Raw genomic sequence first — 15,216 nt, forward strand, 5'->3', positions numbered from 1 at the left:
AAAATGGAAACTAAATTCTTTATATTTTTTTTTGTTTTCTGACAAAATCCTTTGAAACTTTGAACAAAGCCATACATTATAAAGATCTACAGCATGATATATAAGAATAATCATGAACGCACGCACATGCACGTGTGCTGCAATCTGATTGGCTAAAAGTTTAAATGCCTAAAACTTTCTTAGTTCTCATTAATACAGGGTGAAATTTCGAATATATGAATAGATATAATGAATGCCTGCATTATATATTCTACCATCAAAAGTAAATGCAAGGACGTTATGCACATGAACTGTAGCTCTCCGATTTTTTTTTTCATAAAAATCAAAGATAATCAATTAATTTCCATAACTATATGTTTTTTGAATTTCTTTAATTTTCATAGACTCTGTTTCAGATTCTTAGCATTAAGTTCTGATATCTGATGATAGTGTGAAAATAGGTGAAATATTACTAAAGTTGCATTATAATCTCGTTATCATAGATTTATAAAAGAGAGAGAGAGAAAGTGTATAAGGCAAGGACAATCACCCTCTCTATGACGAAAAAGTTTGATTTTTCTACAATTATTTTTCGGTAATGTCATCTTCAACATATTTGATTCATATAATAGAATTGTACTGTAAGAAATGTTGATTGAAAATTGTTTTTTAAAACTTATTTAATGGTAAATGGGTACGTTAATATTAAACGATTCCAGCCAAAAAAAATTATTTTTGAATATGAATGGGTCAGGTTTCTATCCTAAGTTTTGTGCTTATATTACGGAAAAGTAAACCCACTGTGTTTTTTTCAAAATGGAGTCTGGACCCATTCTATTTAAAAGTCTAATATTTCTGGAATGTTAAAAAAGTGAGGATAATGAGCATTGATTTATGTCGAAACAAAACTATCAAAATGATTTTTTTGATATGGCTCGCGTAGCGAGCTACTCCCTGTCGATATAGCCGTTTCAGAGCTATAAATTTTTTCACGCATTCATCAAGGTGATCCATACACCAAATATAATAGTTCTAGAAAAAAATGCTTTGGTTTGAATGATTGTATAAACTAAGAGGTAAAAACTGTATAAAATTCCATACTGTAACATTATTTTTGCCTCATATGCTTTTAAAGAAATTTTTGATTAAATACCTGTATGGGTCAACTGAGTGCAGTTCTAACCCTAACCCCCTAGCCCCCTAACCCTAACCCTAACCCTAAACCCCTAACCCTAACCCTAACCCTAGCCCCAAACCCTAACTAACCCTAACCCTAACCCTAACCCCTAACCCTAACTAACCCTAACCCCCTAGCCCTAACTAACCCTAGCCCTAACTAACCCTAACCCTAACTAACCCTAACCCCCTAACTAACCCTAACCCCCTAACCCTAATCCCCTAACCCTAACCCCCCTAACTAACCCTAACCTACCCCCTAAATACTGGGGTGCTTACTAGTTGTTTACATGGGTACGTAGGTACTACGTTTTTTTGTTTATGCTGACTACACAGGTAAATACTTGGCAGCGAGCCAAGTTTGCTTAGAGCCGTGTGCAAAAAATATGCTGACTACACATTAAATACTGGCAGCGATTCAAGTCAGTTTACCGTGTGCAAAAAATTTGACTACACAGGTACATACTTAGGCACGATTTTTTACCGTGTGAAAAAAATATACACAGGTAAATACTTGGCAGCGATTCAAGTCAGGGGGCCCGTGTGTAAAAAATATGCTGACTACACAGGTAAATACTTGGCACCGATTCAAGTTTGTTTAGGGCCGTGTGCAAAAAATATGCTTACCTATGCATTGTGACGTCATCCATGTCAGCGAGCTACCCTATGCATTATGACGTCATACACTTGTAAAAATGACGTCATACACTTGTAAATTAAAGTTTCATTTTCACTTTTGTTTCTAAGAAGTCAACTTAGATTTTCAAAAAATGTAAGACTATCTTTTGTTTTTCCTCTGTTTTACTTTGATGATTGTTATGTTATGAAGCTTTTCTTGTATAAAGCTCAATTTCTCCATGACCACGGAAGTAAACATCCTGATGCATTCTTGTCATGTGAATGTTGAGAGCGTGTTCATTTTTGAAATCTCCTTTCTGACAGACCTATCCCACGGGTAAGTTTGTCTTATTTTTGTTTACATTTCCTATGAAGATCATCTAAATGCATTTAATCATTATTATGTAAAGTTCTATTTTGAATTTAAATACTGTATTTATCCTCATTTCATGTGATTTACAGTTATATAACCTGCATGTAACTCAGAGTGCATTTAATATTTGTATGATGGGTCATTCTATGATTGAATTTCAATCAGAAAAATATTCACTTAATTTTGGTAAAATACATGGTATCTTTTACATTTCTGTTCCTTTTATCTGTAAATTATTGCTTTACTTACATTGTAAAATGAGGTTAATTTGTGTATCACTGAATTGTATGATTTTTTTTCAGGATCAGCTGAGATGTTATTTCACTGGATTATTTAATGGATAGACTTATTGGGCATATATTTGGATATCTCTGGTAAGTTTATCTTGTTTTTTATTTGTTTACATTTTCCTATGAAGGTCATCTTTGCATTTCAGCATTTTTATATGGTTAATTTAATGACTGTGTAATACTTATGTGATCTGTTATCTCTAACTTACATTCATATAAGCACACCCTTATTTAACCTAAAATATATTAACACATGATTAAGGGATCTTCAGAATATTATTAAATCCTTTTGTGTAAATTATATGACATAATTTCATAATTCATTATGTATGTTACACATGGAATTCAGACTCACTAAATGGTGATCAAAGAGATATTAATTAGGAATCTAATAAGAGAAAAGGAAGGAATTTACAAAAGATTAATCCTAAGTCATTTACTTTTTGTTTTAATTCTAAATATGTGTGATATATGGCATACATATATTTTCATTTTCACTTTTGTTTCTTAAGCTTTTCAAAAAAAAAAAAATGAAGGACTACATGTTGTATATGCTAAAAAAGATGTATTTTTCTGTATGCAGTACAGATAGGTATTAAACCAATATTGAATCTGCTGTTAAGAAAAAAGTCTTTTAGTGTCTAAATAATTAATTTGATAATCATTTTATTTTGTGGTATTAATACATTAGTTGTGCTTGTTTATTATCTATAAATAACATGATGAACTTTTCTCATCTGGAGTTAATGTTAAAAACAATTTTTTGAGATTAAAAACAAATATTTTCATGATCTTTTTTGACATTGTACATGTTGTATTTAAACATGCATTGTTTCATGCAGTACTCTGTCATATTAAAAAAAAATGGTTTTATTTTTACAGTCCTCAACATGGAAAATATGTTTTGTTCCTAACCATCTATAATCAATTCTCTATGAAGTTCAGCCTGGCTGCTCTTCCTTTGGAAATACACAGTTAGTCAATCAACATAGAAACACACAAACTTGAAGGTAAAGTTTCAATGAGATACAATTGTAACTTTTATTAATTAATTATTTTTTTTTGTTACATATGCATGTTTATATTTTTGAATTGATAAATAAATGATATATTTAAATAAAGAGGGCTTGGTGGTCATGGTCATGTTTAAACCATATTGATATCCTTCACAAGAAAAGGCATAAAAATTCATGATCAAATTTTAAAACTAAAATGTATGAAGTTTTTCTGTGCCAAATGATAGTTAACAGCTAAAGATAGCATATCTATAGAATAAGTTAAATATGGCTAATTTGTTAACCCCAGTTTCCTTAATAGCATAGTTGGTAAAGATAGCAAGTTTTCACTTCAATTGCTGGTGAATTCTGAATTTTCCATTTAATATTAACATTATATCACAGGGAAAGAATACTATAATGTGGTTCATTAGGATGACCAGAAAAGAAATCTTAATGACCCTTATGACTATGTATAAAGTCTGTAACCTTATAACTGATGTAAGATGACCTGATTGTTTGGAATTAAAATTTCCTGGTGTTTCTATTACCCAAGATCTTCTTATGAGTGCATGGGACTGTTGTAACCCTTCTCCTGTTTATAAAAATAATACCTTGGAGCATGACACTTTATTCATTTAAGGTACTTTCAATATCATTTCTATGAGTTTGTGTTCTTTTTCTTTTTAATAATCTAGTGTTATATCTCCTTTACCCTAATTAATATGCATGCTTCCAAAATCATTATAGATCTGTCTGTATAGTTTCTTCAGCTCTTTGAACACAAATACCCTGATTCAAACTTTTGAGGTAAACATCATGGAGACATCATAAATGATTATCAGAGTGTATATATCACAATCTTGACCATAAGGTCAATTAAAATGGTCAAAAGCACAACAAATGAAAGTGAAAACTTTCTTATCAGAATACATAATTTTGTAATAGTAATTCTTACCTTCTTTTGGTAATAAATGGTTATATTCTTCATTAGCTTCTTCTGCAATCAAGGATCTTTCTATGTAATCTCTGACAACATTAGGATCATCCTTTTCTGGACATAATTGGTTATATTCTTCTTGAGAAATGATCTCAATAATGCTATCTTTTTTTTATTTTAACCGGTATACCTCTGTCTACATCTTTCTCTGAAAGAACTCTCTTTTCAAACTGAATTTTACTCATTCCTTTACTCTTTTCTTTACTGGAGGTGTTACCCATGGTTAATATGAAAAGTCAAAATCTGATGTTACACCTTGTATTTATACCCTTTTTTATCTATATTTAGAATTCCATCAAGCTTATATTACATAACAAATTTTTTTTTTCAACTAAGACATTATTTTTATTTTCCAGGATATTCTAGTGAGGGCTTGTGGAAATGATCTATGTCTACTCTCAGAATGGTGAAAGACTATCAGATTATGCAAAGACTAACAGAATATCCTCTTTTGAAACACTGAAACAAGAAAATCAAACAGGATGGAGGATTTAAGAAGCACATAGATAAATATGATTCAACCAATTTAACCAGTACCATCAAAGACTGTGGTTTACAGGATGACAAAGAAAGGACCCAGGATTGTATCTTTTACTGTCAGACACTAACTATGAATAAGATGTAGCCATTTATCAAACTGAGATCTATAGTCAAATCAAATATTGAAAATATGATTTTCTGATAGCATGAATTTATTCTCACCAACTTCAAAGTATCTATAGCTGACTTTTTATTTTTACCAACTCATATTGAAGACAGTTGTTATGTATGAGAAGTATACATTTAAACCTTTTATTTTTCATCTTATTTCTATAACCCCTTAGAAATTACATAGATATTCAGATGCTAAATTTGATGTAATTATTACTTTCCTGGAAATGTAAATATATTTTATTTGTGTATATGTGTGTATTGTGCCCTATAATTAAATTTAGAAATTGAAATATGATAAAGGTCCCTTAATATCCCACATCAAGATGCAGGTGCCCAATAATCTGTGATGCAATAATATCTTGAATATTATTTATTATCTCATACACTTCATATGCTTACTACACAGAAAAGGTTAGCGTAATACACTTAGTTTTATAGGACACTTTGTCAGGGTCAAAGCATGAGATTATTGAGATAACTACCTTTGACAATAATTTGCAAACTTTACATCATAAGATTTGCTATAGATTTTTGGATCATTTACTCCTGAGTAAAAGTTAGTTCCTGAGATTACTGATTTGAATCATTTAATGCAATAACTTCAACATTGTGTGATAACTTAAAGACTTTATAAAAATTAGGTGCAAATTCTTAGGAAAGTATTGAAATGTTAATCAAATGTACAATATTCAAGGGTGTTTATATGACTATTACTATGTAATACCTTGGGTTTCTGTAAAAATCCTATATTCACTACATAGATAAAGACCTGTATAATATATATGTTGAACTATGATGAAGGAAAAAAAAGGTCAAAAGCTCTCCCCTTTCATTTCTTTCATATTCTGTCATACACAACAATAGATAAATTGCAGTCATTTATCAAACTGAGGTCTAATCAAATCCTAGAATTGATATTGTGATTTTCAGATAGCATGAGCTCTTTAAAAACTAATTCTCACAGACCTCAAAGTATCTACAGGTGACTTTTATTTTTTTTTTTTTTTACCAATTCATATTGAAGACAGATGTTATGTATGATTTTTATACATTGGATCCTTTATTTTTCATCTTATTTCTATATCCCCCTATCAAATAACACAGATAAGATGTTTAAAAGCTAGCTTTGGTGTAATTATTACTTTCCTGGAACTGTAAATACATTTTGTTTGTGTATGTATCATGTTTAATTTTGAATTTAAAATTGGTCTCAATAAGACCCCACAATAAAGATGCAAGTGCCCCCTAATCTGTGATTTAATAATATCTTGAATATCTTTATCATACCATATTGTACATACTTATTACATATAGAATGGTTGTATGAATACACTTTGTTGTTTAGGACACTTTGTCAAGGTCAAAGCATAAGATTATTGAGATGACTTCTTTGACAATAATTTGTAACTTACAAACTTCACATCATAAGTACACAGATGAAGAATGAATGAATAAGAGATTTCTATAGATTTTTGGGTCATTTTTATCCTGGGTTATATTTTCAGTTGTTGTAACTTTAACAATTTGTGATAACCTAGAGACTTTTTATCAGCTTTATTGGGTGGCATGGCATATTCTTTGGTAAATCATATGCACTATGTTCAAGGATGTTTAAAGACTATTACTATGTAATACCCAGGGTTTCTGTAAAAATCTTATTATCACTGCATAGATAAAAACTGGTTGGAATAATACATGTTGACAATAATTTGCAACCTACAAACTTCACATCATAAGTAAAGAAAGATTCAGAGATTTTCTATAGATTTTTGGATCATTTTTCTCCTGGATTATATTTTCAGTTGTTGTAACTTTAACAATTTGTGATAACCTAGAGACTTTTTATCAGCTTTATTGGGTGGCATGGCATATTCTTTGGTAAATCATATGCACTATGTTCAAGGATGTTTAAAGACTATTACTATGTAATACCTTAGAATTCTATTAAAATCTTATTATCACTGCATAGATAAAAACTGGTTGGAATAATACATGTATATTTTTTGAAATAAGGATTAGGGGAAAAGTCAAGAATGTGGATATGACTTTTATTCAAGTGGTGCTGTACGACAACTCTGGTGATTTACTTACCTTCAGTCATAAAAAAAAAAAAAATAGGTATTGGGAAGACTCCTCTAGATTTTGAAATTTTTATTCAAAAGTACAGAATTTTTTTAAAGTTTGAAAGATTGAATAGCAGCATATCATTTGCTTGTGAATTAAAAAATAAATCCAATCATATACATCTTTAGATGATAATTGTAGAATTTTATCAATTCCTGGACTTCTGTCTTGATATCATCCCTTAATGTCTTTAAAATTTTAATGATTGTCTTTTAGTTTTAATTGAATTAGTTTCTTTCCTGCATGTGAAAATGACATCACCCAAAGATATGAAGAAGACAATTTTCATCACAGTGAAAGAGATTGTTTTGTTAAACATAATGCATTGATGCACAAATATATTTTTAAATTTCTAATAGCTAGGGTTCATATTTCTTTATATGGAATGCTAAGTACTGTTGATTTCATTTTTTTTTTATGAACAAAAACATACTAGTAGAAAAAAAAGTACATGATGTGTCAGAAAAGCATGTGGAAACCTGATGACTTTGTCATTGTTGATTAAATCAATTATGAGTTTCATCTTTGTTACATTGTAAACATTTCTAAGTAGGGCATACATCAGAAACTCTTAAAATTCTGAGTATCAGGGTTTAACACATCAATTCCAAATGATTTTTGGACGCTTTTTATGTATCAAAAAAAAAAACAAAATAGAATATCTGTTCGCAGATGTTTCAAAAGGAAAACAAGCACAAAGAAATGATTTGTAATGTTTTTTATGTGATTCATGTAAAATGTATTTTAAAAGTGTACCCTAACATTTATCTTTTGCATAAATACATATTTTTGTGGAGAATTTTTCATAACTTTGAAAAAGTAGTCTTATTGTTTAATATGATTAACTTAGAATTTTGTAGACTTTAAAGTTGTACATGATGTGTTACACATCTTACATATGTAACCATTTTCATTTCCAGGGCATTCAGCATATATTGTGGTTTTGTCTTAAATTTGTTTGCTTATGTAATCAATAATTTGAGAATACTCAAATTAGGTAATATATGAGAGAATAAACAAGAAAATCAGGTTTAAAAAATGATTTTTACAATTAATAAGGGGTTCTTCTATATATTTAATCTATAAGTAAATTCAGTTTATACAATTAAGGTATTTCTGTATGAAATAAACTTGCATTTAAGCATTTTAAGTCAATTGTAAACATTACTTTAACCAGTTTTAAAAAATGATTAGATTCACTGTCAGCATGTTATTTCTTATAAAATAAATGAGAAAACAAACAATTTAATTTGAGTCAGTTACTTAATGTAAATAAGAAGCATTGGAAATTGGGAATATTTCACAAAGTTGATTGAGCATAATTAATTTATACAAAATTTTATTCACTTAAGCATTAAAGAAATCATTTCAAATTTCAATATACAAATCATGTTTAGTCATGCAGTATATAGTTTACACTTACCAAAAAGTAAATGGTTATCTCAATTCAGGATCAATCCAAAGGTCAAAAAAAGGAATGAAAAAAAATATATATATTTTTTTATGTATCAAACATGTAGGTATTGCAATAAATTCACTGTATTCATTTTTTTTCTATGTATGAATAGCTCTGATTTAGGCAATCAAAATACAAGAAGTAAATAAATTATGTCAAATGATGAAGGTATACACCAGAAAATTACATGAACAGATAATTTTGAGTTTCCCTCAAATATGGTTGCCAAGGGATGTGAAATAAAAACAAAATATGGATTCATCTATTAGGATTGAGACTTGTACATAATATGAATGATGGTTACTATGACATTAAGAATGACATGAAAGAAATATATTTGATTCAATTATATAATTAGTTTTTAATCCATACAGTCAAAATGGAGGAAAAAAAATTCTTTATTAGGCATGAAGTAACATAGAATCACCCAATCCATCAAAATTTTACCTTTTGAAGAAAAGGAACCCTACTTGCTTTTTTAAGTTGCCATTCATATTTTTGTGTTTGACAGGTAGAGCAATGATTTCTAACTAGTATAGTGAGAACTTTATTTTAGAATCATCAGATTGTTCTGATATTCTGGTTAAGATATCAACATGACATCAATTAATTTGTTCATACAAAAGGGATGGAAGCTTTTCCAGGTTTCCTCTTTACTCAGATTAGATTGTGTTTTACTAATTTATTCAACATATAAGATACTCATCAAAGTCAAACAAAGGTAAATAAATGACTTTATTAAGTTTTTAGTCAAAAGGTCAAAGAGATGTGGACATCTGCTAAATTTAATTGTTTAGTTAATATTCATCAATGGATAGGTTAATTAAACAAACTTCATATATTTTTGGATTTTCAGGTTAAAGATCAGCACAATTTTTTGCTATACCATTGTTTTCCATGAATATCTTAACACCTCACTTTTGACTTTTCAGGTTAAAGGTCAATGTATTCCTGCTACAGTAAAAACTTCATTATTTAAGGATCTCATAGTGATATTTTTTTTATTTGTAAGGAATTAGGTATAAAATCTCAGACTCTTTCTATAATATGTCACTGAATGTGCTCCTTCATTTTAGAGAGTTTTACGAGCAAAATCATATACTGACTTTCAATCCTTCAAAACACAATATGTATATTTAAATCTTGAGATTCAGACTTTCAGACTTTTAGGCTTTCAGCCTTTTAGGATATCAATCTTAAAAACATTCAGACTTTCAATCTTTTAAAAACTTTCAATCTTGAGGACTAAGTATTTTAATATTTATCTTATAAGTCTCGTCTTTTATGTCATTACAATTAGTCTTTAGTAATTCAAACTTTTTTCATATTTGTAAAGCCAAAGTGTTGAAATTACGGTGTTTGTGTAATCTTCTTAATGTTTATCTAGAATTACTGCTTTTAATACAGTCAAATATAATTTGTGATGATCAAAATCTCCAACTGAATTCAAAGACAAACTGCCTGACCTATACATATTTAGAATTTCAATATCATACATTCTTGAATATCCATAAATATAAAAATATAATGATTCAGCATTAGCTATCATCCATACACTTGTTAACCTAAGGAACGCTCTTATCATAAGTTAAACGCATGAAATTCCTCATGCAATTTTGAAGAATTTCTGTTATAAGGGATGGTGAAGACAAAAGAAGAAAAAAAAGTATGGTGTAAAGTTAGCCTCACCCAACACCCAAGGGGGAGGGGGGTTGAATAAAAATAATTGAAACAAATAATTTAATTCAAATTTATAATTTTTTAAAAAACAAATTTAATTCAATTTTATATTTTTTTTTAACTTTAAAATTCAGGTTTCCTGGACAAAAAAAGGATACCCCCCTCCCCCTTGGGTGTTGGGTGAGGCTAACTTTACACCATACTTTTTTTTCTTCTTTTGTCTTCACCATCCCTTATAACAGAAATTCTTCAAAATTGCATGAGGAATTTCATGCGTTTAACTTATGATAAGAGCGTTCCTTAGGTTAACAAGTGTATGGATGATAGCTAATGCTGAATCATTATATTTTTATATTTATGGATATTCAAGAATGTATGATATTGAAATTCTAAATATGTATAGGTCAGGCAGTTTGTCTTTGAATTCAGTTGGAGATTTTGATCATCACAAATTATATTTGACTGTATTAAAAGCAGTAATTCTAGATAAACATTAAGAAGATTACACAAACACCGTAATTTCAACACTTTGGCTTTACAAATATGAAAAAAGTTTGAATTACTAAAGACTAATTGTAATGACATAAAAGACGAGACTTATAAGATAAATATTAAAATACTTAGTCCTCAAGATTGAAAGTTTTTAAAAGATTGAAAGTCTGAATGTTTTTAAGATTGATATCCTAAAAGGCTGAAAGCCTAAAAGTCTGAAAGTCTGAATCTCAAGATTTAAATATACATATTGTGTTTTGAAGGATTGAAAGTCAGTATATGATTTTGCTCGTAAAACTCTCTAAAATGAAGGAGCACATTCAGTGACATATTATAGAAAGAGTCTGAGATTTTATACCTAATTCCTTACAAATAAAAAAAATATCACTATGAGATCCTTAAATAATGAAGTTTTTACTGTAGCAGGAATACATTGACCTTTAACCTGAAAAGTCAAAAGTGAGGTGTTAAGATATTCATGGAAAACAATGGTATAGCAAAAAATTGTGCTGATCTTTAACCTGAAAATCCAAAAATATATGAAGTTTGTTTAATTAACCTATCCATTGATGAATATTAACTAAACAATTAAATTTAGCAGATGTCCACATCTCTTTGACCTTTTGACTAAAAACTTAATAAAGTCATTTATTTACCTTTGTTTGACTTTGATGAGTATCTTATATGTTGAATAAATTAGTAAAACACAATCTAATCTGAGTAAAGAGGAAACCTGGAAAAGCTTCCATCCCTTTTGTATGAACAAATTAATTGATGTCATGTTGATATCTTAACCAGAATATCAGAACAATCTGATGATTCTAAAATAAAGTTCTCACTATACTAGTTAGAAATCATTGCTCTACCTGTCAAACACAAAAATATGAATGGCAACTTAAAAAAGCAAGTAGGGTTCCTTTTCTTCAAAAGGTAAAATTTTGATGGATTGGGTGATTCTATGTTACTTCATGCCTAATAAAGAATTTTTTTTCCTCCATTTTGACTGTATGGATTAAAAACTAATTATATAATTGAATCAAATATATTTCTTTCATGTCATTCTTAATGTCATAGTAACCATCATTCATATTATGTACAAGTCTCAATCCTAATAGATGAATCCATATTTTGTTTTTATTTCACATCCCTTGGCAACCATATTTGAGGGAAACTCAAAATTATCTGTTCATGTAATTTTCTGGTGTATACCTTCATCATTTGACATAATTTATTTACTTCTTGTATTTTGATTGCCTAAATCAGAGCTATTCATACATAGAAAAAAAATGAATACAGTGAATTTATTGCAATACCTACATGTTTGATACATAAAAAAAAAATATATTTTTTTTTCATTCCTTTTTTGACCTTTGGATTGATCCTGAATTGAGATAACCATTTACTTTTTGGTAAGTGTAAACTATATACTGCATGACTAAACATGATTTGTATATTGAAATTTGAAATGATTTCTTTAATGCTTAAGTGAATAAAATTTTGTATAAATTAATTATGCTCAATCAACTTTGTGAAATATTCCCAATTTCCAATGCTTCTTATTTACATTAAGTAACTGACTCAAATTAAATTGTTTGTTTTCATTTATTTTATAAGAAATAACATGCTGACAGTGAATCTAATCATTTTTTAAAACTGGTTAAAGTAATGTTTACAATTGACTTAAAATGCTTAAATGCAAGTTTATTTCATACAGAAATACCTTAATTGTATAAACTGAATTTACTTATAGATTAAATATATAGAAGAACCCCTTATTAATTGTAAAAATCATTTTTTAAACCTGATTTTCTTGTTTATTCTCTCATATATTACCTAATTTGAGTATTCTCAAATTATTGATTACATAAGCAAACAAATTTAAGACAAAACCACAATATATGCTGAATGCCCTGGAAATGAAAATGGTTACATATGTAAGATGTGTAACACATCATGTACAACTTTAAAGTCTACAAAATTCTAAGTTAATCATATTAAACAATAAGACTACTTTTTCAAAGTTATGAAAAATTCTCCACAAAAATATGTATTTATGCAAAAGATAAATGTTAGGGTACACTTTTAAAATACATTTTACATGAATCACATAAAAAACATTACAAATCATTTCTTTGTGCTTGTTTTCCTTTTGAAACATCTGCGAACAGATATTCTATTTTGTTTTTTTTTTTTTTTGATACATAAAAAGCGTCCAAAAATCATTTGGAATTGATGTGTTAAACCCTGATACTCAGAATTTTAAGAGTTTCTGATGTATGCCCTACTTAGAAATGTTTACAATGTAACAAAGATGAAACTCATAATTGATTTAATCAACAATGACAAAGTCATCAGGTTTCCACATGCTTTTCTGACACATCATGTACTTTTTTTTTCTACTAGTATGTTTTTGTTCACAAAAATTGAAATCAACAGTACTTAGCATTCCATATAAAGAAATATGAACCCTAGCTATTAGAAATTTAAAAATATATTTGTGCATCAATGCATTATGTTTAACAAAACAATCTCTTTCACTGTGATGAAAATTGTCTTCTTCATATCTTTGGGTGATGTCATTTTCACATGCAGGAAAGAAACTAATTCAATTAAAACTAAAAGACAATCATTAAAATTTTAAAGACATTAAGGGATGATATCAAGACAGAAGTCCAGGAATTGATAAAATTCTACAATTATCATCTAAAGATGTATATGATTGGATTTATTTTTTAATTCACAAGCAAATGATATGCTGCTATTCAATCTTTCAAACTTTAAAAAAATTCTGTACTTTTGAATAAAAATTTCAAAATCTAGAGGAGTCTTCCCAATACCTATTTTTTTTTTTTATGACTGAAGGTAAGTAAATCACCAGAGTTGTCGTACAGCACCACTTGAATAAAAGTCATATCCACATTCTTGACTTTTCCCCTAATCCTTATTTCAAAAAATATACATGTATTATTCCAACCAGTTTTTATCTATGCAGTGATAATAAGATTTTAATAGAATTCTAAGGTATTACATAGTAATAGTCTTTAAACATCCTTGAACATAGTGCATATGATTTACCAAAGAATATGCCATGCCACCCAATAAAGCTGATAAAAAGTCTCTAGGTTATCACAAATTGTTAAAGTTACAACAACTGAAAATATAATCCAGGAGAAAAATGATCCAAAAATCTATAGAAAATCTCTGAATCTTTCTTTACTTATGATGTGAAGTTTGTAGGTTGCAAATTATTGTCAACATGTATTATTCCAACCAGTTTTTATCTATGCAGTGATAATAAGATTTTTACAGAAACCCTGGGTATTACATAGTAATAGTCTTTAAACATCCTTGAACATAGTGCATATGATTTACCAAAGAATATGCCATGCCACCCAATAAAGCTGATAAAAAGTCTCTAGGTTATCACAAATTGTTAAAGTTACAACAACTGAAAATATAACCCAGGATAAAAATGACCCAAAAATCTATAGAAATCTCTTATTCATTCATTCTTCATCTGTGTACTTATGATGTGAAGTTTGTAAGTTACAAATTATTGTCAAAGAAGTCATCTCAATAATCTTATGCTTTGACCTTGACAAAGTGTCCTAAACAACAAAGTGTATTCATACAACCATTCTATATGTAATAAGTATGTACAATATGGTATGATAAAGATATTCAAGATATTATTAAATCACAGATTAGGGGGCACTTGCATCTTTATTGTGGGGTCTTATTGAGACCAATTTTAAATTCAAAATTAAACATGATACATACACAAACAAAATGTATTTACAGTTCCAGGAAAGTAATAATTACACCAAAGCTAGCTTTTAAACATCTTATCTGTGTTATTTGATAGGGGGATATAGAAATAAGATGAAAAATAAAGGATCCAATGTATAAAAATCATACATAACATCTGTCTTCAATATGAATTGGTAAAAAAAAATAAATAAAAGTCACCTGTAGATACTTTGAGGTCTGTGAGAATTAGTTTTTAAAGAGCTCATGCTATCTGAAAATCACAATATCAATTCTAGGATTTGATTAGACCTCAGTTTGATAAATGACTGCAATTTATCTATTGTTGTGTATGACAGAATATGAAAGAAATGAAAGGGGAGAGCTTTTGACCTTTTTTTTCCTTCATCATAGTTCAACATATATATTATACAGGTCTTTATCTATGTAGTGAATATAGGATTTTTACAGAAACCCAAGGTATTACATAGTAATAGTCATATAAACACCCTTGAATATTGTACATTTGATTAACATTTCAATACTTTCCTAAGAATTTGCACCTAATTTTTATAAAGTCTTTAAGTTATCACACAATGTTGAAGTTATTGCATTAAATGATTCAAATCAGT

At 28.6% G+C, this 15,216-nt stretch overlaps 1 long non-coding RNA gene across 1 annotated transcript; it reads left to right on the forward strand.

The window, feature by feature from the left end:
• Nucleotides 1–1,941: 1,941 nt before the first annotated feature.
• LOC134279875 (uncharacterized) lies at nucleotides 1,942–4,920 on the forward strand. The gene is made up of 4 exons (XR_009994779.1): nucleotides 1,942–2,110; nucleotides 2,449–2,520; nucleotides 3,319–3,446; nucleotides 4,788–4,920. It is a non-coding gene; the product is annotated as an uncharacterized LOC134279875 (long non-coding RNA).
• Nucleotides 4,921–15,216: the final 10,296 nt, after the last annotated feature.

This window comes from Saccostrea cucullata, unplaced genomic scaffold (assembly GCF_032062105.1).
Source record: "Saccostrea cucullata isolate Sc308-1 unplaced genomic scaffold, CSIRO_AGI_Scuc_v1 ctg5797, whole genome shotgun sequence".
Lineage (NCBI taxonomy): Eukaryota > Metazoa > Mollusca > Bivalvia > Ostreida > Ostreidae > Saccostrea > Saccostrea cuccullata.